Genomic DNA, 27,402 nt, shown 5'->3' with positions numbered 1-27,402 from the left:
TGACCCTGGGTCCCTCAGACTTGTGTTAACGGTCACTCGGAGAATTCCAGAAAAACAAAGTAGACTAGTGAAAAATGCCTGTATTGCCCTTGGGTGCCATCCATCAGAAGGAGACTAACCCCCAGATTTTATTTTCTGTGTTAGGGGAAAGCCAAAAGAATGGGAACAAAATCCAATTAACAAAAGCATAATTGATTTCAGAAATCCATGAACATAGAGCATCATTCCTGCTCTTCAAGGAAAACTCTAACAGCAGCAAGTGTGGTTAACAACACAGAGAGCTAAACCATTTATTTATTCATCTTTTAAAAATATGCTCTTCTTTTAAAGCCTTGGGAACAAAGTATAATCCAATCACACTGTAAAATATTGACACTGGAGCATTGCTGCAGTAATGAGCAAAATCCAAAGGAGCACCACAGCAAGACACCTGTCAAGGGCCCCCTGAGTCCAAGGAGGCCTCTGAAAGGGGTGGCGTGAACAGCCGGCTCAGGATCCTTTCAAATGCCAGAGCATGTCCAGGCCACTGCAGTCCTGTCACTATTCTGACCACATGGGCATCTCCATCTGGCCCACCTGGCCTCCTCCTGGACTCCCAGCCCCCAAAGAATCCTCGCTTTGTCACTTACAAATTTTAGTACAAGACTTGACCTGTCCAAAGCCACAGTTTTCTCAGCTGTACAACGGGGAAGACAATATTTACTGCCCAGGATTATTTTGAAGATTAAGAGGAAATGCATGTGAAGTCCTTAGTACAGTGCCTGGCATACAGTGAGCCCCAGTGCCTCTTTCCCTCTTTCCCCTGAATCTCTTAGTCCCCCTGACTCTTCCAGACTCCCAACTCATACCCTCTCCTAGAGCATGATGGTGTTGATTTAGCAATTATGTCTCATTTTATCGGTATACATTTATCCAACCACACAGCAGCAGGGTAAATTCTTGACAGCCGGAGGTGGCTTTAAAAAAAAAGATAAACATACAAAACAGGGGGAAAGAAAAAGCCAGAGAGGGCTTATTATTTAATAAACACTTAGTGTGTATGTGCCAATCTTAGCTCTAAATCTTTACACACATTGACTTGGTAAATGGTCATTACTTTTATGATTCCCATTTTACAGATGAGGAAACTGAGGCACAGAGAGAGAGAGACAGACTAACTTGCCAAGGTAGCAGCTCATCAGCTGCTGTGCTGAGATCTGAATTCATGAGAGCTGTCAGAGACCAAGCTCTTAACCACCAGACCCCTTGTGTTTCAGACTTCTGTGCCCCATGGTGTCTACCACATGGAAGGCCCTCCACAAAGACCCATCAACAGAAAGATGATTTAGTCAACAAGGATCACTTTGCACATGAGGAAAACGAAGAAAAGAGAGGTTACATAGTTTGTCCTAGGTCAGAGAGACAACGGGGAAGCAGATGATGGCCCAAAGTGTCAGATCCCTTAGTGCTTTGCTCTTTCTGCCATGCCACCCTGATGGCCTTTTGAGGGACAAGCCACCCACCTCTGATGGAAGAGGTGGAGAGGGAAGCCCATGAGCGAGCCTCAGTTCATGATCCCACACCTGGGGCTGGTGATCTCACCCCATAACCCCGCTCACCATGTCCCTCCATGTGGGATGTTCACACTTTGGGTCAGTCATAACTGCATACTGGCTCTGACTGTCAGGAGTACTTAGGGCTGTGCATGTGCAAGACAGCCATCTGAACCTGAGCACACAGGCCACTGGCAGACCAGGGGAGGGAAGCAGAAGCCCAGCCCAGATGCCTCAGGACGCTTACTTACTGGTTGGGATAAATCTTCACCGACTTCAAATAAGCATCTCAAGTACACGAGGTTTTCCAAACAAAATGCCGCTTCTGGAGGGCTGCAGAATTGCCTTTCAGGTATCATTTCTACATCTTTTCACAATTCAGTAAACTAGTTTTTAAAAACTTAAGAGCCTAAATCCCTAATGTTAACCCTTTGCAGTCCATCAACATGTTACCTTGTACTGCCAGGAAAACTCCCTGTTGTGTGATCTGCACACAGTCTCAGGGGCCAGGGGCTGAGTTCAAATCTCAGCTCCTGAACTTGGTAGTTGTGGGGCACTGAGCTTTGTGCCTCAGTTTCCTCATATTTAAAAGGGTAATAATCACAGTACCTACCTGTAAGGATTAAATGAGCGTGTGTGTACGTATATGTATTACACATATATATGTGTATACAGGCAGACCTCGATTTATTGGACTTCACAGGTACTGAATTTTTTACAGATTGAAGATTTATGGCAACCCTGCCTCAAGGAAGTCTATCAGCACCACTTTTCTAACAGCATTTCCTCACTTTGCATCCCTGTGTCATGTTTCGGTAATTCTTGCAATATTTCAAACTTTTTCATGATTATTATTTCTGTTATGATCTGTGATCAGTGATCTTTGATGTTACTATTGCAAAAAGATTATGACTCACTGAAGGCTCAGATGATGGTTAGCATTTTTTAGCAATAACGTATTGTTTAATTATGGTGTGTACCTAGTTTTTTTAGATATAATGCTATTGTACACTTAGACTACAGTATAGTGTTGAACATAACTTACATGCCCTGGACAATCAAAAAATTGGTGTGACTCACTTTATTGCAATATTTGCTTTATTGTGGTGGTCTGGAACCAAACCCACAATATCTCTGAGGTATGCCTTTATATATATATATATATATACACACATGCACTAACACATATATATACATATTGTGTATATACTATACATATATACATGCATGTAACTATACCTGTGTGTATGTATGTGTGTATATATATATTTTTTGTTGTTGTTATCGTTGGGAATATTGTTATTGGGAATATTTATTGTTGGGAATATTTGGTCTGTTAATACCAATATCTGCAAAACACAACAACTTCTACACAGGATAATAAAACTTGAATATTAACATTCTTCTTCAATTTTGTGTAAACTCTGCAGTACGGAAAATATACAAACTTCGAACAGCTGAAAAAATAGTATACACACACACATATATAACTATACCTGTACATACAGGTATATACAGATATACACAGGTATAGTTATATCTATTTGGTATATAGTTATATACAGGTATAGTATGGGTTGAATTTTTCCCCCCAAAATTCATATGTTGAAGTCCTAACCCCCAGTACCTCAGAATGTGACCTTGTTTAGAGATAGGGTCTTTACAGAGGCAATCAGTTAAAATGGAATTATTGGGGTGGGACCCTAATCCAGTATGACTGGTGTCCTTATAAGAAGAGGAAATTGGAACACAGGCATATACAGAAGAAAGACAACATGAAGACAAAGGGAGAAAGTGGCCATCTACAAGCCACAGAGGGAGGCCTGGAACATGTCCCCTCACACAGCCCTCAGAAGGAACACCGTGGTCTCAGACTTCTAGCCTCCAAAACTGTGAGAAGACAAATTTCTGTTGTTTAAACCACCCAATGTGTGTGTGGGGCGGGGGGAAGGCACCACCACTCAAAAATGTACCCAGCACACGGAAGTGGTAGTACTTAACTATTAGTTACTAATAGCAGTAAACAGGTTATACATCACAAAGTGTGTAGTTTGACACTGCACTCTAAAAAAACCCAGACCTGTGGATATAAAATCACAAAAGAGGAACTACAGGACGACAGCAGTCCACATGTAGGCCACTGCAATACCAGGCCGGCCAGGCTCAGCTCTTCAGATTCAGACCCAACCATAAGAGCTGCATCATAACCAGTAATAATGTAGAGTCTCTACAGCTTGTTCTCAGTCCTTAGTGCTCTTCTCTGACTCTTCTAAGTCAAACATGGGCCAATGTCATCACCGCTTTAACATTAAAACAAATATTGCCTACTGTTCCTCTTTCCAGCTTCCAAATGAGTTTAATGGAAATGTATTATATCAAGGCAAGCTACAAAAAAAATGAATGTCATATAGTATAGCTAATTATCTGTGAATTTGTCTCAATATTATGCAATCAAATCGCAATGCAGACATTTGGAACTGAGGCCGATGTAAGGTTGCAACTGCCATCCATAACCCCTGATTGCCTATTTTTGTGTTCACCAAAACAGTCTCATTTTCCCTCATTGACTGTTTATTATAAGTCAGTTGTAAACTTGAACTCTTGATGTAATATAGATTTATGCTAGTACAAAATCCTGATTCTCACCTGTGTCATGCATTAGAGAACTGCAGAAGATTATGTGTGAAAAAGGGGAGGATTGTGATGGTTGATTTTAGGGGTCAACTTGACTGGGCCACAAGGTGGCCAGATATTTGGTGAAACATTCTTCTGGGTGTGTCTGTGAGGGTGTCCCCAGATGAGGCTGACATTTACATCAGGAAACTGAGTAAGGCAGACCACCCTCCCCAGTGTGGGAGAGCCTCACCCAATCGACTGGAGGCCTGAATAGAACAAAAAGACTGAGTAATGGAGAATTCCCTCTCTGCCTGACACTGAGCTGGGACGTAGGTCTTCTCCTGATTTGGGGCTTAGACTAGAACTTACACCATCAGCTCTCCTGGTTGTCAGGCCTTCAGACTCAGACTGGAACTATATCACCGGCTCTCCTCGGCCTCCAGCTTGCTGACTGCAGGTCTTGGGATTTGTCAGCCTCCAGAATTACATGAGCCAATTCTTTACAATAAATTTCTTGATAGAAACAGAGACAGAGACAGAGAGATCTCCTACTGGTTCTCTTTCTCTGGAGAACCCTGACTACTAATACAGTGGCTGTTCTGTTACCGGTTAATATGTCCTATACCACACTCTTCAGGAGAAACTGCTCTTTGAATTTCATTAAAATAAACTTTGCTTGAGGGTGTGGAGAAAAGGGAACACTCCTACACTGTTGGTGGGAATGTAAATTGGTATAGCCACTATGGAGAACAGTATGGAGGTTCCTTAAAAAACTACAAATAGAATTACCATATGATCCAGCAATCCCACTACTGGGCATATACCCTGAGAAAACCATAATTCAAAAAGAGTCATGTACCACAATGTTCATTGCAGCTCTATTTACAATAGCCAGGACATGGAAGCAACCTAAGTGTCCATCAGTAGATGAATGGATAAAGAAGATGTGGCACATATATACAATGGAATATTACTCAGCCATAAAAAGGAACGAAACTGTGCCATTTGCACAGACATGGATGGACTTAGAGACTGTCATACAGAGTGAAGTAAGTCAGAAAGAAAAAAACAAATATCGTATAATATCACATATATGTGGAATCTAGAAAAACGGTACAGATGAACTTATTTGCAAAACAGAAATAGAGACACAGATGTAGAGAACAAATGTATGGATACCAAGAGGAGAAGAGGCGGGTGGGATGAATTGGGAGACTGGGATTGACATATATACACTACTATGTATAAAACAGATAACCAATGAGAACCTACTGTATAGCACATGGAACTCTACTCAATGCTCTGTGGTGACCTAAATGGGAAGCAAATCCAAGGAAGAGGGGATATATGTATACGTGTGGCTGATTCGCTTTGCTGCACAGCAGAAACTAACACAAGAGTATAAGGCAACTATACTCCGATAAATAAACAAACAAACAAACTTTGGCTCCTGTAGACACCATTGCTATGTTCCTTCCTTTCTGGAGAACAAGAATGGCGGCCTTGATCCACCAAAACACAAGGTTTTGTTCAACCACAGGGACAGCGCTGATCCTTACAGCTGGCCTCTTTGTTTTCCCTTCATCTTAGAGCTGAATCACAGAAACGGCTTACTAATCTTGTTGTACACACCAAATTCTTTTTGGAAAAGGGTACGTATACTCAGTAAGTAATTTTGACTTATTGTAATAAGTTACTTGTAAGTAATAAGTAACCTGTATATCCAATTTTATCTGCATCTACCTTCTTATAATAATGGTCAGGTATTTTCCACAAAAGAAACAAGTGAATGTTTGACTTTTCTTTTCCCACTCTTTTCTTCTTTCTACCCGAAGGTAATTCCTCCAGACTAGAACTGAATAATGTAAAAAAGTATGATTTGAAAAATGTCACATCACCTGACAGTTTCTGAAGCACCACCATGTTCTCTATAATTATTTTTAACTGTAGGCTCAACAGGCAGATATATTGGCTTATCTCCTCCTGCCCAGGTTCCTGAAAGACAAAAACAGAGCAATTACTGTTAAAGGAAAGAATTACAAAAATCATGCATCCTTAATGAAAGGCACAGGAATAGAAATATTATTATCTAGCTTTGCTGGTTCCCAGTTTGAGCCTCTTGTGAGCCCGTCCTGCCAGTAATTCTGGGGGGGAGTGGAGAGAACCTTGCACTGGGTGGGGCGGGGTAGGGGGGGTCAGTATCCCGGGGTTCCAGGCCTGCCCCTGCATTCAAGCAGCTGGATGACATTGGGCAAGTCAGTTATTCTTTGCAGATCTCAACCACCTGTAAAATCAGGGGTCTGGAATGCCTCATAATTAAGGTAGTTTAGCATAATGGTTAGGGTAAGGGTCCTGGGCCAGCCCAAGTGACCTTGGATGAGTTACTTAACTCGTTGCTTCTGTTTCCTTATCTGTGAGATGGAAACAAAAACACACTTCCTCAGAGACTCTTTGTGAGATTTAACCAAATTAATACCTGTGAAGTGCACAGAATACAACCTAGCCCAGAAGCCTTCTTAAATGACAGCTATATATTATGATTATCCCCAAAGTGCCTTATCATTTTTAAATTATTCAACTCCATGACTCTGAGACCTCCCCTAAAATTCTTAGTATTCTGGGATTTCACCATTGGGATAGAAAGTGAACACAGAAGGAAAACATTGAAATTGAAGAGTCACATTTTTCTCTCTTTACCAATATATTAAGAGAAAGTTAAAAGTCATAGAAATTTCTCAAGTTCAAACACAGATAAAATAGGCCATTGATATAAAATGAGCATTTCACAAGGCAGAAGCCTTAAAAGAGCTGGGGAGAAGGGGAAATGTTTTGTCTTTCAAGAGAAGGAAGCAATATTCACCAAGCACCCAGTGTCTGTACGGTACTCTACCACCTCATTTCATTAAACCCTCCAACATCACTACCAAGCAGTTATTACTGTGCCCATTCTCCAGATGAGGAAGTGGAGGCTCAAGCAGGCTGATCACAGTTCCAAGGGCATATGGCTCTTCAAAGGCAGACTCAGATTCCTCCCACTCCTGACTGCAAAGCCTGTGCTCTTCCACACCAGAAGGCTGGCTCCAGAACATGGACCTTCCTCCCTCGGGGTGACAGTGGTTAGGGAGAATTTGGTTTTTATAAAACAGATTATAATTTAAGTGCATCGGAAATATTTTCGGTTTAGAAGACCCCTTACATAAGTTTTGATAGGAAGAAAAAATAAAATCAACTCTTCTGAAAAATGCTATATCACTTCCTAATTTCTTAATATTAGTAACAGGAAAGTAAGAACAGCTGTCAAATTAAGGATTACAATGGAGTAGATAATTGGAATGAAGTGGAAAATAATTTGAAATCAGGTGACCTAGGTTTCAGTCCTGCTTTTAGACAGTCACTAGCAGAATACAGTCACTCTCTCAGATCTGATTAAAGATAACTGCAGGGCCTCTCTCATAATTTATGACCTTGGAGTAGAAGATGAGAAAGCCTCCAATCTCTGTGTCGCTAGTTCTAATTATTTGGTCTTGTCTTAACAAAAAAGAGTGTTTCTAAAATATCTTACAAGTTTGAACACTCAGATACAATCTGAAATAACACCTCTACAAATTCTTTCCAGACTCCTCCCATCACCAGGAGAATCTCAGAATTCACTCCTGGCCCCAGATCTGGGCCTCAAGATTCCATAATTATCTACAAGCCTTGGCTGCAGGTATTTCTCTCAAAAGCAGGTACTAAGGCCCAGGTGGCAGAAACCAGCTCTTCATTTTGGTTTGGGGTTTTCTGTTTGTTTGTTTTGTTTTGTTTTTACATCTCCTATACCTGGCACTGTGGTGTACCAAGTTCATGTTCAGAAAACAATTGCTGAATGAGTGACTGAATCTCTGAATTACATTTATCTGTGCCTGGGTACAGCACCAGTTACATAATTTATGCGGCGCAGCGCAAAATGCAAATTAACCCCCCTTGTTCAAAAAGCAGGAAAAAACGTGATGTTAAAGGTACTAAAATATAAAATTTTTTCCTTTGTTCTGTGCTCTCTCTCTTAACCTGTCACGGTTTCTTTTATTTGCTATTTAATGTCATTCTAAATAAAGAAAAACCTAAATTTAAATTATTAGCAAAAACCTTGTTCATCTTTATATTGCATCGTGCTAGCTTTAAATGCAACTATAAGAGACTTCACAGGTCCCTGCCCACGAGGTCGGCCCAGCCTGAGTACAGTCCAAACAAATTAAGGTATAAATGACTAAATTCAAGTTTTCTCCTGGCATGAGTTTACACTACAGTAGCAAGCAAAGTCAAGGACATCTGCTGATGGTAGGAAGAGGGTGTTGTGGAACAGCTTTCTTCAACTTGTAATAACACCAAGGAAACCTCTCATTTAACTGATTGCAAACCAAATTTATTCCCATGGAGATGAAGTCCTCCGATGGGACACAAAATGTTCAACTAAGTTTCTATCAACTAAGTTTCTATCTTCTTTGGGGAAAAAAAAAAGAACACAGGCTTCCCTGGTGGCGCAGTGGTTGACAGTCCGCCTGCCAATGCAGGGGACACGGGTTCGTGCCCCGGTCCAGGAAGATCCCACATGCTGCAGAGCGGCTGGGCCCGTGAGCCATGGCCGCTGAGCCTGCGCGTCCGGAGCCTGTTGCTCCACAACGGGAGAGACCACAACAGTGAGAGGCCCGCATACCACAAAAAAAAAAAAAAAAAAAAAAAAGAAAATATGCTATTGATATAAAGAATTATGGATAGAGCAAATTGCTGGATTTTATTTACTCATATTCCATTCTACCTCCGTGCCTGTAAGAGGCTGGCAAGATATTATATCATAATTATGGACTCGCTAGCAGCTTCAGTATCAATGGATCCTATTGTTCCAAGTCTTTGCAAGCTCACGAGGTCCCAGGTTGCATCACACAGAAAAAAAGGAGCTAATTGCATTGCATATTTCTACTTCCCCGTTCCCACCATTACCCATATTATTCCCTGTGGGTTCTAATTAGCTCAATCAGAGCTAGGGAGAATAAAGTTTTAAGCAACTTCAAATAACTGTGGGGTCTGCTACCACCACAAAATTTGGCAAAATGTTATCCTTACCCAAATACCATTTATCTCCCATTCCCAGAGAAGCTGGATAGCGTTTCTTGTGTGCTTAGATTTCACTAAGGATAATAGCTTCTTAAATAACATCAACCTAGCTGGTTTGCATTTTGACGTTTTTGTGGAATTGGAGGGGAAAAAAAATCCACTTTGAGTATAATTTTTGTTGGGCTCTTAAGCGGCAGCTGTGAAAATAACAACCAATAACTCTTCCGTGTTCCCTTTCCACTCCCGTTTTATCATCAGCATTGCCCAGAATCCTTCCCTTTAAATCCTTTGCAAACTGTAATGAATGGTAGTTAGGAAAAGGATTTCCTAAAGGGTTATACTCTGGGAAAATGAGCTTAATTACTCCAGGTACCAATCAATGATGTAAAGTTTTGAGAAATCACTTTTTTTTTTTTTTTTTTTAGTGAAAACACCTAAAACTTCTCTGAACATAAACAAGACCGGAGTCCCTGCTTCTCCCCATCACATCACCGCATTATTAACTCATCTGGCTTCAGAACCTCAGTTCTAATCAGAAAGATGGCTCCTGCGGCTACACTTACAATCAGCTCAAAGCCAAAACAGGCCTCATGCAGTCACCCTCCTCACGTCTACAGAGGACTCCTAATGAAGAAAATCATTCGAAGGCGACTGATACGCTGAGACCCGGTTTGTGGTATCCAATGGCTGGAGCTTGGGGGTTCACACCAACTGCCTTCCCCTTAACCTCCAGCCTCCATCATAGGGAAGGTCAGACAAAACAGGGAGAGGAGACCCAGAGACTTCCAGAGAGGACCTCAGGAGACAACCTCGACAAGAGGCCAAGCCTGCTGCCTCAGGCCTGAAAGCAGCCCACAAAAACATTTTGTTTTTCCCACCTTTCTCCTCCCTACCCCAATACATCATATTTTATTAGTGGCTAATATATATTTTTGCCACACCACATTCAGAACTTTCCCCACCAGGGGTTGAACCCATGCCCTCCACAGTGGAAATGTGGAGTCTTACCCACTGGACCCCCAGGGAAGTCCAAAGAGTGGCTAATATTTAAATATTGTAAGTATTTTTTACATAAAACTCCAGGGTGTCAGATTCTTTTGATGACTCATATGTTCTGTAAACAGGAGGCCCACATTCTGACATGTTAAAAATTGGAAAGGGCCGGGCTTCCCTGGTGGCGCAGTGGTTGGGAGTCCGCCTGCGGATGCAGGGGACACGGGTCCGGGAAGATCCCACATGCCGCGGAGCGGCTGGGCCCGTGAGCCATGGCCGCTGAGCCTGCGCATCCGGAGCCTGTGCCCCGCAACAGGAGAGGCCACAACAGTGAGAGGTCCGAGTACCACAAAAAAAAAAAAAAAAAAAATTGGAAAGTGCCGAGTCAAGACGGCCATCTTTCTACAGAGACTCCATGTTCTGTCAACCCCACCCACCAGGCTGGTTCGTTCTTTCAGCTGCCTCGCTCCTATAGACATATGAGTTTGGTCCCCTAAATCCAAATCCCAGGGTTCTCCATATGGACCTCTTCTCCAAGTTTCCTCAGTGGGTGGTTGGCCTTGTCCAAACTGCTGGCCCATAAAGAGAGAAAAAGATAGAGCAGAAGGTTCTATTTCTAGAAATTTACATAGAGGAAGGAACAGGTACCGTCACTCCCTCATTCAATACATTTATTGAGCAACCACCTTGTGCCTGGTACAGTTTGAGGAGCTGCAGTCGCAGTAGCAACAAGATCCCTGCCTTCACGAAGCTTTCTTTTTCTTCTGAGACAGGCAATAACTAGAAAAACAAATATGCATCACATTGGATAGATGGTGAGTGCTGAGAGACTGAATATACAAACGGATGACAGAATATATATATGAATAGAATTCTCACCCACAACCTGCAGCAACCTGCCCAGGAAACCAACCCAGGAAGCCAGCCTGTTATAATCAGACTGGCAGGACGTCAGAACACTATCCCCAGTGATAGTTGAGGAAGCCAGACAATAGCCCCGGTAACAGCTGGCTCCAAATGGCCAGGACTTGATTAATAACTGGTAGCTTGCCTAACTTTTGCCCTTGCTTCCAACTTAGGACCAACCAGAGTAGCAAATATGCACCCCTGACCATTCACAGAGGAGGCCCCTTCTAGTTAGCCCACCTACAGCCTCCCCAGGACGACAGCCTCCAATCAGGGCGCACCTGAAGCCTCCCCTTTTCCACCGTGAAGCTTAGCTACTCCTCTGCCTGCCTCTGAGTCTCTGCCACATACAAGGGATGGTGGCGGACTCCCTTGCTGGAGCAAACTCTGAATAAGCAGCCTTGGCTTGCTCTCATCAGGTCGGGCTTTGGAGCAAAAGAGAGTAAAGGGATGAATGGATGGGGAGGTTGAGAACGAGGTGACACTGGGGGGGTGAGAAGAGAGGAGGAGGGATGGAAGGAGCCATGGGACTCATGGAAAAGCATCCCCCCGAACAGAGGGAACCGCAAGAAAACAAGCTGGTGTGTTCTAGAATCAGTGAGCAGAAGAAAGGTGGGGGAGAGTGCTATGGGAGGAGAGCTGAGACGTAGGAGAGGCCAGGCTGCAGGGGGCCTGTCGGCCACGGGAAGGACTCCGGATTTCCTCCTGGGTATAACTCAAAGGCACTGTCAGTTTCTGAGCAGGACTGTCACATGTCCGGACCCCACGCTCAGCCTGCTGTGTGGGGAATAGAGGGCAAGGGTGGAGGTGGCAGAGAGGTTACAGGCCATCACAGGGATCCACGTGAGAGGCGATGGCCACCAGGACCGGCAGGGAGCAACGGGGATAGCTAGACGCGGCCAGATTTGGGATATTAATATTGCTGGGGAGTTGAATAGAAGGTGATAAAGACAGCAAGGCATCCTATTCCCCCTTCCTCCTATTTTCCAGCCCAAATTAGAAACTCGTCCTGCTTCCAACCCTGACACTCCCAACACCACCCTCTTCAAAGTCATTTGCCCGGCAGTACAACTAGATATAGACCTATGTAGCCAAGAGTGGATGTAGCCAAGCAAGTGGCCTGGGAGTTTGTGAGGCGAGAACAGGAGCGGTAACAGCCAAGCCAGGGTGGTCTTTCTGAGAAAAGTTCTGAGGCCCCTTATCTAAAAGGCTCCAGCCAAGGGAAGAAGCCTCCAGGCCTCTCAGAGTGCCTTCCCTCAGAGGGCCCAGGGTTACTCTATTTCTGTCAGCTTTACTCCCCTTGTCTGGTGGTGCCTGAACTCGTGGCCAACATTGTGGACGCCCCCAGTTTCCAATCCCCATGTCTGTCTGGCTCCCATGCCTGTGCGAGCCAGCCTGGCTTCCAGCCATCTTTCCAGGCTACAGGGGCCTGGGAATGTGAATCCCCCCCGGCCCCGCCCATCCCCACAGCAGCCCCGGGCAGTGCCCCGTAGGTGGGGGGTGAAACACTCCAGCTTTCTTACCCCTTGGCCAAGGTTGTTTTGAGGTGTGTGTTTTCTACCAAAGTGACCCACTGTAGTACCCAGCCCGAGGGCACCCTTCCTGTCTTGCCTCACCCTTACCTTACACTGCCCTGCCCAATCAGCAGCTTGCCCTTGAACTCCTGGCTCAAGGTCAGCTTCTGGGGGACCGAAATTCAGACCACCTGTTATGACCCGAATGTTTGTGTTCCCCCAAAACTCCTATACTGAAACTCTAACTTTCGAGGTGATACTATGAAGAAGTGAGACCTTTGGGAGGTGATTAGGTCATGAGGGTAGAGCCCTCAGGAATGGGCTTTAGTGCCCTTAAAAAAGAGACTCCCACAGGGCTCCCTAGCCCCTTCCACCATACAAGGATACAATGAGAAGTCACCGGTCTACAACCTGGAAGAGGACCCTCACCAGAACCTGACCTTGCTGGCACTCTGATCTTAGACTTCCAGCCTCTAGAACTGTAAGCAATAAATTTTGACTGTTTATAAGCCCCTGTCTACGGTATTTTATTATAGCAGCCTGACTGAACTAAGGCAATACCGATGACAGATTTTTTTTTCAGTTCCTAGATAGTATCCATGTATTGCAAAACAAAAACCAAATCACCTCCAGGTCATGGTTTATAAATACCATTGCCTACTAAAAGGAACTATGCTCCTTGGAGGAAAAGGCTGATTCTAGGGCTGGGGCAGGGAAAATACAAGATCATGGAACATCTAATACCAAAAAGTGAGGAAGTGCTCAAAGAATGACAAGAACATGTTAGAAGAACATAGGAGGCAGCTTGAGGGAGTTCCCACTGGCAAAATTTGGGACAACTTGAATACCAAAACAAAGAAAAACATTAGTGTCTTATAACCAACTGAATAAAATAAGAATCCATGAGTCTATCCAGATAATAAAGAACTTATATAAACATGAAAAAGGGAAAGCTACTCCTTTTAATGAAATGTTGACTCATAAGTCTAGAATTCGTGAAACCATCATAGAAAAAACTGAGGCAAAAAAATCACCAGTGATGCTACGTCTAGGAAAAAATCTAGAAAGGAAAGTTTGATGAGGAATGCGGTATTTCTATGGTCTCAGAGTATCTCCCCACAATTTACTTGTTAATTATAAAGAGAAAATAGTACCTACACAGTAGAGAGAATGGAACAAAATAAAGACCATCCTCTTAGACACGCTCAAAGATTGTCACTTATTCCGTAGTAGGAATGGTATGGAGAATAAGGTCAGAAATCCAGTGACTGTATCACATACACCTTTGTTATATATGCTATGCTTACATCAATGTGCTAGTGACATGTACATGGGTGTAAGGCCATTTTTAACTGCTTTCTTTACTCTTTTCATCAAGACTAGGTTTTGTTAGAGAACCATGCCACAAGCCAGATGATCCCCCTCTGACCATTCTTCAAAATCATCAGTGTTCAGGGCTGAAAGACAATGAAAGAGGCCATGAGTGAAGTTGAGTGAGGTGAGGGAGCTCTCACAAAGCCAATGGCCCCAAGGGAGCTATGGTCACTTCTGGTCCCTAAATGAATATGCCTGCTACCTCTTTTTGCTGCTTAAATCAGCTTCCTACCTTGTAGCTGCCTAACATTTAAACGTTAAGTTGCAACATAATCGTCTTTCTCTGCCTTCCTTTCCCTGCATTGAAAAGATCGGGGCTCTTTATATTTTCTTTTTCTTTTTTTCAAACCAATTCACAGATGTTTATCATTTTAAATCAGAAGTTTTCGAACTTTTTTAGCGGCAGGTAGTGGGCTGAATGTCAGCCCCCCAAAAAGATAGCTCTCATGTCCTAATCCCCAGAACCTGTGAATGGGACCTTATTTTTTAAAAATTCCTTGCAGACGTAATTAGATTAAGTGTTTTGGGATGAAGAGATTATCCAGGATTATTCCTGTAAACCCTAAATGCCATCACGAGTATCCTTATAAAAGAGTGTCAGAGTGAGATCAGACATATCTATAGAAGAGAAGGTGATAGGAAGATGGAGCAGAGAGATGCAGCCACAAGCCGAGGAATGCCAACAGCCACCAGAAACTAGAGAAGGTAAGGAATGACTCTCTCCTAGATCCTCGAAAGGGAGTGTGGTCCTGCGACACCTTGATTTCAGACTTCCGGCCTCCAGAGCTATAAGAGAACACACTTCTGTCTCTTCTTAAGTCACCAAGTGTGGCGATTTGTTACAGGAGCCACAGCAAACAAACACAGGGCAGAACCTTCCTTCAAATGACATCTTACACAGCACCCCCAGCACCACGTAAAACAGGTCATAGGACAGCTGCTGTCGAGCACAGGTGGGAAGCACCAGCCTTCCATCACAGGCCATCTCTCCCCTCCACCCTCTCCCTTCCTACTCTCCCAGGGACCTGGGACACTGAAGGTACACTCTCAATGGCCAGGGAGCACCATGCAGCTCTACAGAACAGGGTTGGAAACGCTTCTTCTAAATCCTCCATCATAGTCAGGATTCTAATGCTTTCATTCCCTGGACCTGTATCCCAACCCGTATATCTACTTTTCTCTCCTTTCTTTTCTTATTTAACCAACCCTTGCATTACATGAGTGTCCTTTGGAAAAGATGTACAAAAATAGGCATGTGGGGGCTTCCCTGGTGGCACAGTGGTTGAGATGCAGGGGATGTGGGGTCGTGCCCCGGTCCGGGAAGATCCCACATGCCGCAGAGCAGCTGAGCCCGTGAGCCATGGCCACTGAGCCTGCGCATCCGGAGCCTGTGCTCCGCAACGGGAGAGGCCACAACAGTGAGAGGCCCGCGTACCACAAAAAGAAAAAAAAGAAAAATAGGCATGTGGGTTTCATGGTTGGCTCCCGGTCTCTGAGCCACAGCCTCTGGAACATTCTCCTGATAAAGACAGTTCATTCTGGCTTCCATCCCCTGTTTTAAACGTGCGGTCAGGTGTCTTCCTTTCTTCCTCAGCCTCCAGTTTTCATTCTATCTCTACTCCCAGCGTTCACCTTTGGTCTGTTCCAGAACTTTCCTTTTGATCTCATTTCATGTTTTTCAGTCTCAGATTCCTGATCTTGATGCCGGCTCGTGCTTTCATTTTGGGCACCTCTGAAGCTCTCCTGCTAGTTCCGAGTCACCTGGTCCAGACCACACAGTACTTCCCCACAAAGTCAACAGATGTTTCTTACCATCCCATCTAGGCTTTCTGAAGCCAGTAGAATTATCCCTTCAAGTACCATCCAGAGATATATCTGTATATTTCAATGCCACTCATAGGCCATGATTAACACCCAAGATGCAGAGGCAAAATCACGTGCCTTATAAAAACTCTATGAGTAGGACATGGAAGACCAACTTGGTACTGCAATTAGCATACACCTTAGATCATAATCTGAAGATTGCCCACACATTCTTCTCTGCATTTTTATCATTCACTGTTAAATGGCATTGACCTAGCAGCTTCCCGTGCAGCCTCTCCCTACTTCTCACGAAACACAGAGATGGCTCAACTTCCAAACAGTCTGTACATTCACACATCATATATTGTCACACCAAACCTCTTTTCCCACGCTTTCATTCAACACTTTCATTCAATAGTTAAGGAATGATCAATTCAAGCTATCACATGCTGGTGTTACCCAAGAGTGAACTGTTCTGTTTCAGTCCAGAGATGTTTGTGCCATTACTTGGATGTTTATTATATTTTGTCCTATTATTTTATAAACATGAATAGAAAACAGAAAAAGGAAAGTGCTGATACAAGTGATAAGAAGTATAGTTCATGTAAACAATACTTCGAGACAAAGATGAAAATCATTAAGCAGCCAGAAGACAGAGAATCTTTCACCTTAATCTGATTCTCATTGGACTTAGGCAGGTCAATTGTGTGTTCAATTAATTAAAAAGGAAATGAACACAGTTAAAGAACATGTACCAAATGTTGGCAATAAATCATAAATAATTGTGTTTAAAAAACTGAGGTGTAGGGACTTCCCTGGTGGCGCAGTGGTTGAGAGTCCGCCTGCCAATGCAGGGGACACGGGTTCGTGCCCCGATCCGGGAAGATCCCACATGCCGCGGAGCGGCTAGGCCCGTGAGCCATGGCCACTGAGCCTGCGCGTCCAGAGCCTGTGCTCCGCAACGGGAGAGGCCACAACAGTGGGAGGCCCGTGTATCGCAAAAAAAAAACAGGTGTAATTAGGGATCTTATTTTTTTTTAGCTCTCTGGGAATGGAACTCCTACCTCCTTTATATCAAATAAGTCTATTGTCCGGCTTTCCCACACGCAACTCTTGTACAAATTTTCAAGAATGCATTAAATGTGAAAGGAGAGAACTGCCTGTACTTAGGACCAAAAGAAAGAGGCAAAAATATTAAAGTGTAAACTGATATCAACCTAATACCAGTATCCAGAAGGAATTTACTTGTACTTTAACAAATAAAACTGAACTGAGAAAACCTAACCATGAACTTCTCCCCAGGACAGAGACCAACTGAACAAAAATACGATGTCAAAGACCCTTAAGACAAACCTCCACAAATATGAAACAACCTACGCACAAGGGTATTCATGGCTGAGACATTTCCAATAGCAAGACTGGAAACCCAAATGCCCCTCAGTAGGGAGCTGTGTGAATAGCCCATAATACACAGTGGAGAACCATGTAGCAAAGTCAAGATCTCTCTGAATTAATATGAAGTGACTTCTAGAAAATATTGCTCAGTTAAAAGAGCAAAGCACAAAATATTATATAGTTTGACATATTTTATGTGAGAAAGAAATGAATATACACAGATAATTTGCTTATTTTTCAAAGAAACATAAAAGTTAGCTAATGTCTATAAAGGGTGGTGATAATAGGGTGGAGAAGAAGGAGATAGGAACTTCTCTAAATATACTCTTGTATATAATTTTGATTTTTGAAGTATGTAAATATTCTACATATTTAAAAATTAAATTAAATAAAAAATAAGCCTTAAAATCATATACAGAAACAAAGTGAATTCAACTGCCTATAAAATTGGTAATCACACAGAGAAAAGCAGTATTCACAATTTCTTTGAATACAAAACTATGACTGTACCTCCTTAGGGTGTATATTCTAAAAGCAAAGAAGAGTAAAGAAATATTAAACTTAGTGGGTTTACTCTGAACTAAATGTTAGAATTCTAATTTTTAAATTATTTTATGATTAGTATTTTTTAGGGGGGATAGCTGAGAATTTTGTACCCAGCCAAGTTATCTCTTACATGTAAAATATGCTACCACATAATCTTCCGTGGAAAAACAAGTCACCAAGAGAAGAATCACATTTAAGATGTGTGTCAGTTGTATAAAATGATTTACCAGCCTTGCCTTACTCAGTCTAAGCCTCAAACAAGAATATCTGTGGGATTTTTTGTTCCAATATGGATTCCACATCTCAGGATATAGGTTGACCCTGCAGTGCTACCCTTGGCTGCTTTCTCTATCTTACCAATGCCAGAAAGCATGTTTACTGAGTCCTGTTCTTTATACCAGAGTTCCGATAAAAGCTTTTGCCATGTTTGATTACCACTTAAAATAACCTATATTATTCTGTTCCAGCACTTGCTCCAATAACAGATATTTACATGGTTAAGATGTTATGCAGAGAGAATCATTAAAGTATTTCTTCTTCCCTCTTCCCTGAACTGCACAGCTGCATAGAGCAACATAATAACCATTTCCATTGCCAAAGAACTCAAGTAATTATATCCTGCAACTTTAAAACTCATATCAAATGACCTAAGTCTCAGAGATTTTTGTTTTTCCAATGGGTAAAAATTAAATAAAAAACTAGTTTATAGCAGATATTATCTTCTTCAATTCCTCTTTTATCATCTTCCACCTAATAGTTACAAATGTCCCTGCATCAACTATATTTTAAACTTTGAAATGAATACATTTTGAAACACAATAAAATGGAATATTAGCATTTATCTCTGGATGGTGAAATTCTGTGTAATTATTTTTTCCTTATACTTTCATATTCTTCAAGTTTTCTGCAAAGCATATATATCACTTTCATACCCACAAAAATAGATGTTTACATCAGTACATACATTTTTCTATATATAATATGGTCATAATTTTTTTTTTAAATATGCACCCCTAAACACACAAAGAAAACCAACACGGTTACTTTTTCTAAGATGGAAATTGTCTTCACCTTTCCTCTGCTTTTCTGTATTTCCCAAGTTTTCTATGATGAATGTATGTGTATTACTTTTATCATGCTTTGGGGAATTTTTGTGGTTGTTTTTGGGGGTGAGGAAAAGAACAAGTCAAAATCACTAATCAGTTGGAAATCACCAGGTTAATTGTTACTAATTTAAAACGAGGATAGGGGATAGGCAAGAAAGAGGTATTAAGACATGCTTATACTCAGATGCACTCAGCTTCAATGTCTGCTCCAGCCACACATGGTGAGCAGCAAATGAACATCCTTATCAGATGCATCTCACCCATGTTCCCAGTTCTCAGTCCTGTACCTTTATGGGTCATAGCAGGAAGGAGGTGGACTTTACCACCACCCTTCCTTCCCCAAATTTTCAACCGCGCTCTGAAACCAGTACAGCCCAACCACATGAACGCTGTTTCTGCCAGGCACGTGAATTGGAGAGCTCTGTGTTTATTTGCAAGGAAAGACGTGGTCGCCTTGTAAAACCCAGAATTAAGTTCCCTAAACAGATTTTGGTTTATAGGACTCTTTCAAACTGCATTACTTTTCTCCCAATGAAGTTTTCCTCTTTGCTGCCACAGTAGAAAGAAACATTTTATGGCTCGCCTTTAAAAATGATGTGGCAGGAGGTTGATAGCACAATAAGAAATTTGATTCCCTTGATGGAAAAAGCAACCCTCACAGATGTTACTCTATAGCAACCAATAGCCTCTAAGTACAGATACCTCTGTTTTTTTAAAAACATCCCCGGGGAAATGCCTGTTGTGCATTTTGTAACAAACTGACAAGTTTTCTTTTGCTATTGTGTTAGTCTGAGTGGCCCAAAAGGAAAAGAAGTATCTGAACCTCCAGGGGCTTCAGAACAATTCTGAATAATCCCTGTTGCCTCTGTACTACATGATGACAAGGAACACACAGGCGCGGGTGCTGTTACAAGTCCTCACCCCGTGAGTGTTTATACTAGCACTGTGCTCATAATCATTCCTCTTCAAGCCTCACTGTGGGCAGAGTGATATTTTCTTTTTTGTTTTATTTTTCCTAATACCCTTTACTATGGTATCCAATATTTCTTTGGCCCTTCTGGAGCACCTTACACCAATTTTGTCAGGAAATGTGTCTATGCTGTTTTATTAATTCCATTCTTGGGCTATCATTTAATCTATCTCTGCCCCCATTCCATACTCCAAATAAGACCAACAGCTTTTCTCAGAGTGGAAAAAACTGGGCTTTAGAGCTAGATATGCTTTGACTCAAATCCCGGCCCAGACACTTTCTGGGATGATGAGTTAGAGCGGGCGACTCATTCTCCCTAAGATCCAACTTGATCACTTCAAAGACAGATAAATAGCACGTATCACAAGGCTGCCACAACAAAAAGAGATACAGTATGGAACCTTCCAGCCAATAGCAGATCTCATGGAAGGGCAGCTATTATTCTAATCAGTAACATTATTAACAATTGTCTTCACCCACCCCTCCTGTCAATGTCCTGCCTTGTAAGATATCACTAAGGGCTCTTCTTATTGCTTTGTTATTTCATTGTTTAGATGAGTTTAGTGTCGTTCTGAGCTCTGCATATTTTGCTGTGTGCTTTCTCTGCTTTATCACCCAAGACTATTAAATACCTTTGGTCTGAGTACCAGCCCCTCTGGGTCCCCACCATTAAACCTTAACAAAAAGTAGAGCTGTGTCCGCCTCTTTTGTTTCCTGTGTTGACTTAAGTTTCTATACAGCAAACACGCATGAGCACACAGACTTGTCCAGACATGTGAAAGGGAAGCATCCACCTGCCGAGGGCTTACAGTCTAAAAGAGATACCAGATATGCACAGCCGTAACTCTGCTAGAGGAAGTGGAGCTGAACTTCTTATAAGTGATTTTACTTTATGAACAGTAACAAGACAGTACAACTCAGCTTGACTTGGATAAAGCCTGAAGCCACGCTACAGCAGAAGATGTCTGAGCACCTTCTTGTATTTCCAGGTTGCAAATAAAAGAGGAGGAGGGGTAAAGAACAAATACTGTAACACTGCCTTTACATGAAATGTCTAGAATAGGAAATTCACTAAGACAGAAAGTAGATTAGAGATTACCAAAGGCTGAGGGGAGGGGAGATGGGGAGTTACGGCTTAATGGTTATTGAGTTTCAGTTTGGGGTGATGGTTGTACACATTATAAATGTCATTAATGTCACTGAACTGTACACTTACTAATGGTTAAAATCACAAGTTTCATGTCCTATATATTTTACTACAATAAAAAAAAGAAAGTGAAATCAAAATACACAGTTCCAGACAGTAAAGTAGCTCCCTTCCGCCCCGCAGCTGCTCTGAATTACACGTACTTGTGTACACAAGCCTTCCATAGCAATTTAGCCGGTGAGGGTTCTTTGAACCCTTGTCCAAGATCACACAGCTGGGAAGCAGCAAAGTCAGGATTCAAATAGGTTTTTCTGATTCCAAAGTTAATATCTTATTTAATACCCTAAACTGACTACTCACTGGTCCCTAATGCCCCCCGCTTTTGCCTGTCTTTGTACTTTTGCCAAAACTCAAGGATCATTTCCAGTTCCTGCCTTTATTTACTCCCCACTCAGTCACCAGGTCTTGCTGGCACTGCCTCCAAAATACATCACGAACCTGGCTTATTCTCCTCTTCCCCCACTGTTCCAGTTCAGATCAAGCCACCATCACATCCCAGTGTGGCCTTCTAGTTGGTCACTCCCAACACCTGTTTCTCCATGTGACAACCAGAGCGATCTTCAAAAAGCATCAATCACCCTCTGACTAAACCTTCCAAAGCTTCCCATTGACTTTAGGATAAAATCCTATGTCTGACCATGGTCCCCAAGGCCTGTCCTAGGCAGACCCTGTTTTTGACCTCGTCTCTTTATATCCACACCCCGCTCCGCAGTCCACTGTAGTCCAGCCCACTGGCTTTCTCCCACCCCCTCCAAATATGCCACTGCTGCCTGCTTACACAGAATACTCTTCCTATGGGCCATCTTTTCATCATCGAGGTCATCTCAGAGAAACCTTTCCCAGCCTTTCTACCTAAAGCACCAGCACCCATCCGCTGTGACCACACCTAGTCATTCTCTATCCTGTCCCATTTTTATTCTCTCCGTAGTACCTTTCTCTAAAATCATATCAGCTATTGATTTAAATATTTGCTGGCTGCTTCTCTGACCCCACCTCTCAACTAGAACATAAGCTTCATGAAGGCAGCTACTGTATCTCCAGAGCTTGGAACAATGGCTTGTATGTACCAGATGCTCAGTGATCTCTGGTTCAATTAATGTGAGTTGCTCTCTCTGCACACCCTTCTCTCCCATCTTCACCTAACTCCTATTGTCTCTCAAATCCAGCTCCAAGAACACCTCTTCTGAGAATCTCAGAACTCCCGTGAGAGTTGAACTCCCCTCCTCTCTGTATCGTCTACTGTCTTCCATCAGAATATTTCTCAAACTCTACTATCATTGTCTATCTCCCACACTGGATCATGAGCTCCCCTGTCTTTTACTTCTGTAATCCTATTCTCCAACACAGCCTGGATACACAATAGCAGCTCAATATATGTCTGATGAAAGAATAAGCAAGTGAATCACGTATTATTATTTTTTGGCAAAGGTAACTAATGTTCATGGGGGAGAACTTCTTGGAGAGCTCTTACAAGAAGCTGCACTGAAGAAACCGGAACAATTTTTAAATGTGCCTAATGTCTTAAAGCTTACATTGAAAACTACAGTCAGGATTCAGGGAGGGATGTTATAATCCTAGCTAATGATGCATGGGAAATGACTAGTAAATCCTGGTTGGATGACTGACAGGGTAAGGAATGAGGTCTCACACATGGATGTCTCCGGTGGCCAGCCATCACAGGACACACCATTTCCTTGAAACACCCACCAGGTCATGCTGTGGCCTTTCCTCTGAGAGAGCAGACTTTTCCAAGGAGGATGAACAGCGAAAGGCTCACAAATGCTCCAGCTTTATCCCCTGTCCAGCATGGGTAAACCGACCAAATTCTGAATCCTTGGATCCCTTTTCCTTTAAGCCCATGACAACAGTCCCTTCTCTGAAGAGCAGTCTTTCCTTGGCCCTGTTTATCAATCTTTCTGTCTATAGCCATGGTTTGGGGTCTGGTTTAGAAGACACCTTTGCAGATATCTGATCTCACCACACAGGACTCATTTTTCTAGCTTGTGTCACAGAACTCTGGGGATACCTCACTGTTCACCCTATGCCATCTACATGACAATGGTCTGGAGTTTTCATTTTGTCATTTATTAAATCCCAGTGTTCTCTGGGAGCGAAGGATTATTTCCTCTTGCTGTCTGACCTTTACCCTTTCCTGCATCTTTATTTAAATTGTTGATAGAATTCCCCGCCCCTGCACCAACTCCTTGATCAATGGTGATTTAATTGCATGTACAATGGCATGCAATACATAATCCTTGTCTCTAGGATTGTACTGGCTCCCTCCCTAAATTGTATTCTCAGAAGCAACTGACTCACTTCTCTGAGTTGAGTCTATTTAGTCAATATGGGGTCAAAAAGGCTGGGAGGCTGGATTTACAGGAGTTCCTACCTACAATTTAGTGGTAACGTCCTCTAACACATTTACTAGACACTACAAAGTTGGATTCTATTTTGCTAGCCCTTCTTACTTCAGGTGTTGACAAAACAAATTATTTCTTAGCTGACACTGAGTTCTATCGTGTTGTACTTTTGTGCATTCAAAACATGGATCGCTGGAGGTTTTCTGGTTTTGTTTTTTTATTCGATTGTTTTTGCTCTACTTAGTGGATTTAATATGTGCTTCATGTTGAAAGAAAGCAGTGGAAAAACTGCCTTATTATCGATGACTTTTTTACAGTCTTAGCCCCTTGGCTAAAAACAACAGATCTAATCTCAGCCCATCTCAGTCCAGTCACTTAGAAATCACTCCTCAGAATTCTGTCACCAAACATGAGTTCATACTCATCCTTGTCAAAATCCCCTTCTATTCTGCGAGGAGAGCAACTAGAAAAAAAGGGAATCAAACCATCTTGAATCTCCCTCAGTGTTAAGACTCGAGAAGCTCACCATAAAACGGTTAACAAGAGGGCAGAACTGAGGATTAGGTGCTTCTGGCCTGCACTTGATCCTGTGGGGTTTCACTACTGAAAAGTCATAATGCAGACAGACAGTGCCAACATCATGATGCTGAAGATCCGAAATGTGATCTTTTGGAGACAAGATGAACCCATGTACTCAGCAGCTCTTCTGGAGCATCTGAGACCAAAAAGAAAATGATGTCATCAACCTGAGTGATTTTTGAAACATTCTAAGGAGCACTCCCAACATTCCAGCACCCCCAAGATTGCCTGAAGCATTTGATTCATACTCAAGGTTTTAGCTTTGTAGAGAAGAGTGATAATCCTCTTTATCATCAGGCAAAAGGGGAGAAGGCCGAGAACACTAAGTCAATGTAATGGCCAGGGCTCAATTTAACTCAACAAATGCTGAGTACCTGCTGTGATCAGGTACTGTGCAGGACAGTACAGACATGGAAATCCATCAGACAGTCCGTGCTCTTAAGGAGTTCCTAATCTGTGTGGAGAAACAGACACATAAATAAATACAATTGGAGGTGAAATAATAGAGGTATACACAGAATGATATGGAAGGGCTTTCAGCCCAAGGGAAGGGAATTCAAAGAGCAGTAAGAATCAGAATCATTATTCAAATTCCCTTCCTAGGAAGTTTATAATTCTTGCCCAGAGATGTCACAATAGTTTATGCCTCGTCAAAACACAAAAATAATATTTTTAAGGCTGGAGGATACAGACAGTAGCAAAAATTTATATGAGGCTTTGAATCATCAAAGCATGAAAACTATGGGGTGTGTCGTGTGTGTATGTGTACTCACAGGCATACGTGGTGAATGTAGCCTTAGATGATAGGTACTTTACTGTACTTTTGAAACATGGGTTGACAAAGAACTAACTGAATGAGAATTACAACCCACACATGTGTAATATATTAGTCTCCTCACAGATTTAAAGATAATCAGTAATCTGCCCACACAGGCAAGAATCCACAGTAAAATTCACTCAAATGATTTCAGTTATGCCTTCTTCATTTCAGAACATTCACCTTTTAGAAGAAAGGATGGTACTACCTCATCACGCTGGAAGAAGTGAATGCTTCGCTTGAGTTCTAACTTCTCAGGGTTTTTTTTGTTTGCTTGTTTGTTTTTAGCTTCTCATTTTTTAATCTCACTTTTTAAAGGAAAGAAAAATAGCACCAGTTGAACACCTGCTATGGGCAAAACATAAATCCTTTAACTATATTACACTTAGTTAATCTTTTCTGCAATTCTCCAAAGAAGGTATTGCTATTCTTCAGACCCTATGCGTATCACACCATACACATTTTACAGATGAGAAAATGCAAATTTGAGGAAAAGCCTAAAGCCCCACACCTAGGTCTGATTTCTTCTGAACACATTTTCCCAAGAACATAGAAGATTGTCCAGTACAAGGAGTTTGCCTTCTATTCCCTACATCTCTCCACGGTTCATCACAGAAACAATAGTCTGAGTCAATAATAGCTATGTTGGGTTTCCTCAATCTAACTGGCAAGTAGAGGCTGAGTATTGATTCATAGGTGTTTTATTTAGGGAAGAGAAAGTCCTAAAATATTTCATAGCCCTGTGGCCTACATTTTTCCAGAAATTATTCCAATGTCAAATATTACAGTGCGGCACCATGAATCATCAAAATTATTTTAAAAAGGAGCTTCTAGTGAAAATGGCCTCCCCCGTATTTTCATGGAAATAACTCTGAAGACACACTCCAAGAAATGATAAGAGTCTCTCCACTAAAACCCAAACTAACAGTGAAGATATTGCCATAAAAATGAATGACCCAGGACTTCCCTGGTGGCACAGTGGTTGGGAGTCCGCCTGCTGGTGCAGGGGACACAGGTTCGGGCCTGGTCCGGGAGGATCCCACCGTGCCGCAGAGTGGCTGGGCCCGGGCGCTGCAGCTGCTGGGCCCGCGTGCCTCGGCTGCTGGGGCCCGTGCGCCTGGGGCCTGCGCTCTGCAGCGGGAGAGGCCACCGCAGTGAGCGGCCCCCTGCTCGCCACACCTAGAGAAAGCCTGCATGCGGCAGCGAAGACCCAACGCAGCCCACTGATACCAGATAGAGGAGGAGTTGAGAAAGCTGGAAGATCGTTTTCCTCCTCCTGCACTGTCTGCTCCCTAGATACCAACACAAGGTCTGTGCCAACCAGATCTTTGAAACGTGGGTACCACTTTCTGAGTTTGCCATTGCACATTTAAAAATTAGTGATCATTTATTAAAAATTGTGGTAAAATGTACCTAACATGAAATTTACAATGTTAGCCATTTTTAGGTGTCCAGTTCAGTGGCGTTAAGTACATTTACATAGTTGTGCAACCATCACCACCATCCATCTCCAGAACTTTTTTTATCTTTCCAAACTAAAATTCTGTACCCATTAGAAAACAACACTCCTATCTCCTCTCCCCCAGCCCCTGGCAACCACCATTCTACTTTCTGTCTATGAATGTGACTACTCTAGGTGCCTCATATAAGTGAATCGTACAGTATTGGTTCTTTAGTAACTGGATTATTTCACTTAGCATGATGTCTACAAGGCTTAATCATATTGTAGCTTTTGTCAGAATTTCCTTCCTTTTTAAAGCTCTATCACATTTCATTGTATGGAAATACTACATGTTGTTTATCCACTCAACCATCAATGAACACTTGGCTTCCAACTCTAAGCTATTACGTGAATAATGCTGCCATGTACATGGGTGTACAAATTAAGTTACTGGTCATTTTATACACACAATTGAAGGCTGTAACTCCTAAATATCAGCTACGGAGAAGACAGAGGAATTTGGAGTGAAGAACATAGCATTAGTATATTAAATTTTGAGAGACGAAAGTACCTCAACTGAAATATCAAGGAGATGATAGAAAAAGGTAGAAACTCAATGTAAGTACACCAGGTGACTAGGGTCAGGCGGAGAAGGAAGAAGAGCATCTCAACCCAGCCCAGGAGAAGTGCTATAGAGGAAACCCTAATAATACCAGATCTGGGGTTAGGGCAGTGTGCATACAATGACCCCTGAGAAGAAGCTGTGATCACCACCAAAGTGGACAGACTGTGGGGTCAAGTTCCGACCTCTTTGTAGACAAATCCTGACTCTACTTAGATCCTCTGTGTTTGAGGATGAGAAAACAGAAGGGTAAAAAATGAGATTTATGAAAAATCACTACACAACAAGAGAAAATCATACTAAAGACTTGAGGGGAAAATAGGTACTTCTGAAAATGATTTACTACTAAAACCAGACGAAAATGATTGCAGTGGGCATCCTCATTAGAAGGTCTAGAGACATAGCCTTTGTGGAACAGGACAGAAAACCACAAGAAGAAAGATCAAGATGTAAGAATAGCAGAGTGAGATGAAAATGAGAACTTGAGGAAAGATGTCAAGGATGCTAGAATGTAATAGGAGAATTTAAAC

The 27,402-nt window shown here is 42.4% G+C and overlaps 1 long non-coding RNA gene across 1 annotated transcript in view; it reads right to left on the bottom strand.

Annotated features, from left to right (window-relative positions):
* Window positions 1–27,402, bottom strand: part of LOC117199756 (uncharacterized) — a 98,232-nt gene that overhangs the window by 26,557 nt on the left and 44,273 nt on the right. The window contains exon 2 of the long non-coding RNA XR_004481077.1: window positions 6,047–6,143. This is a non-coding gene — a long non-coding RNA (uncharacterized LOC117199756). The remainder of the gene's footprint in view (window positions 1–6,046; window positions 6,144–27,402) is intronic.

Source organism: Orcinus orca, chromosome 7 (genome assembly GCF_937001465.1).
Source record: "Orcinus orca chromosome 7, mOrcOrc1.1, whole genome shotgun sequence".
Lineage (NCBI taxonomy): Eukaryota > Metazoa > Chordata > Mammalia > Artiodactyla > Delphinidae > Orcinus > Orcinus orca.
This window is presented reverse-complemented; position numbering and strand designations above follow the sequence as displayed.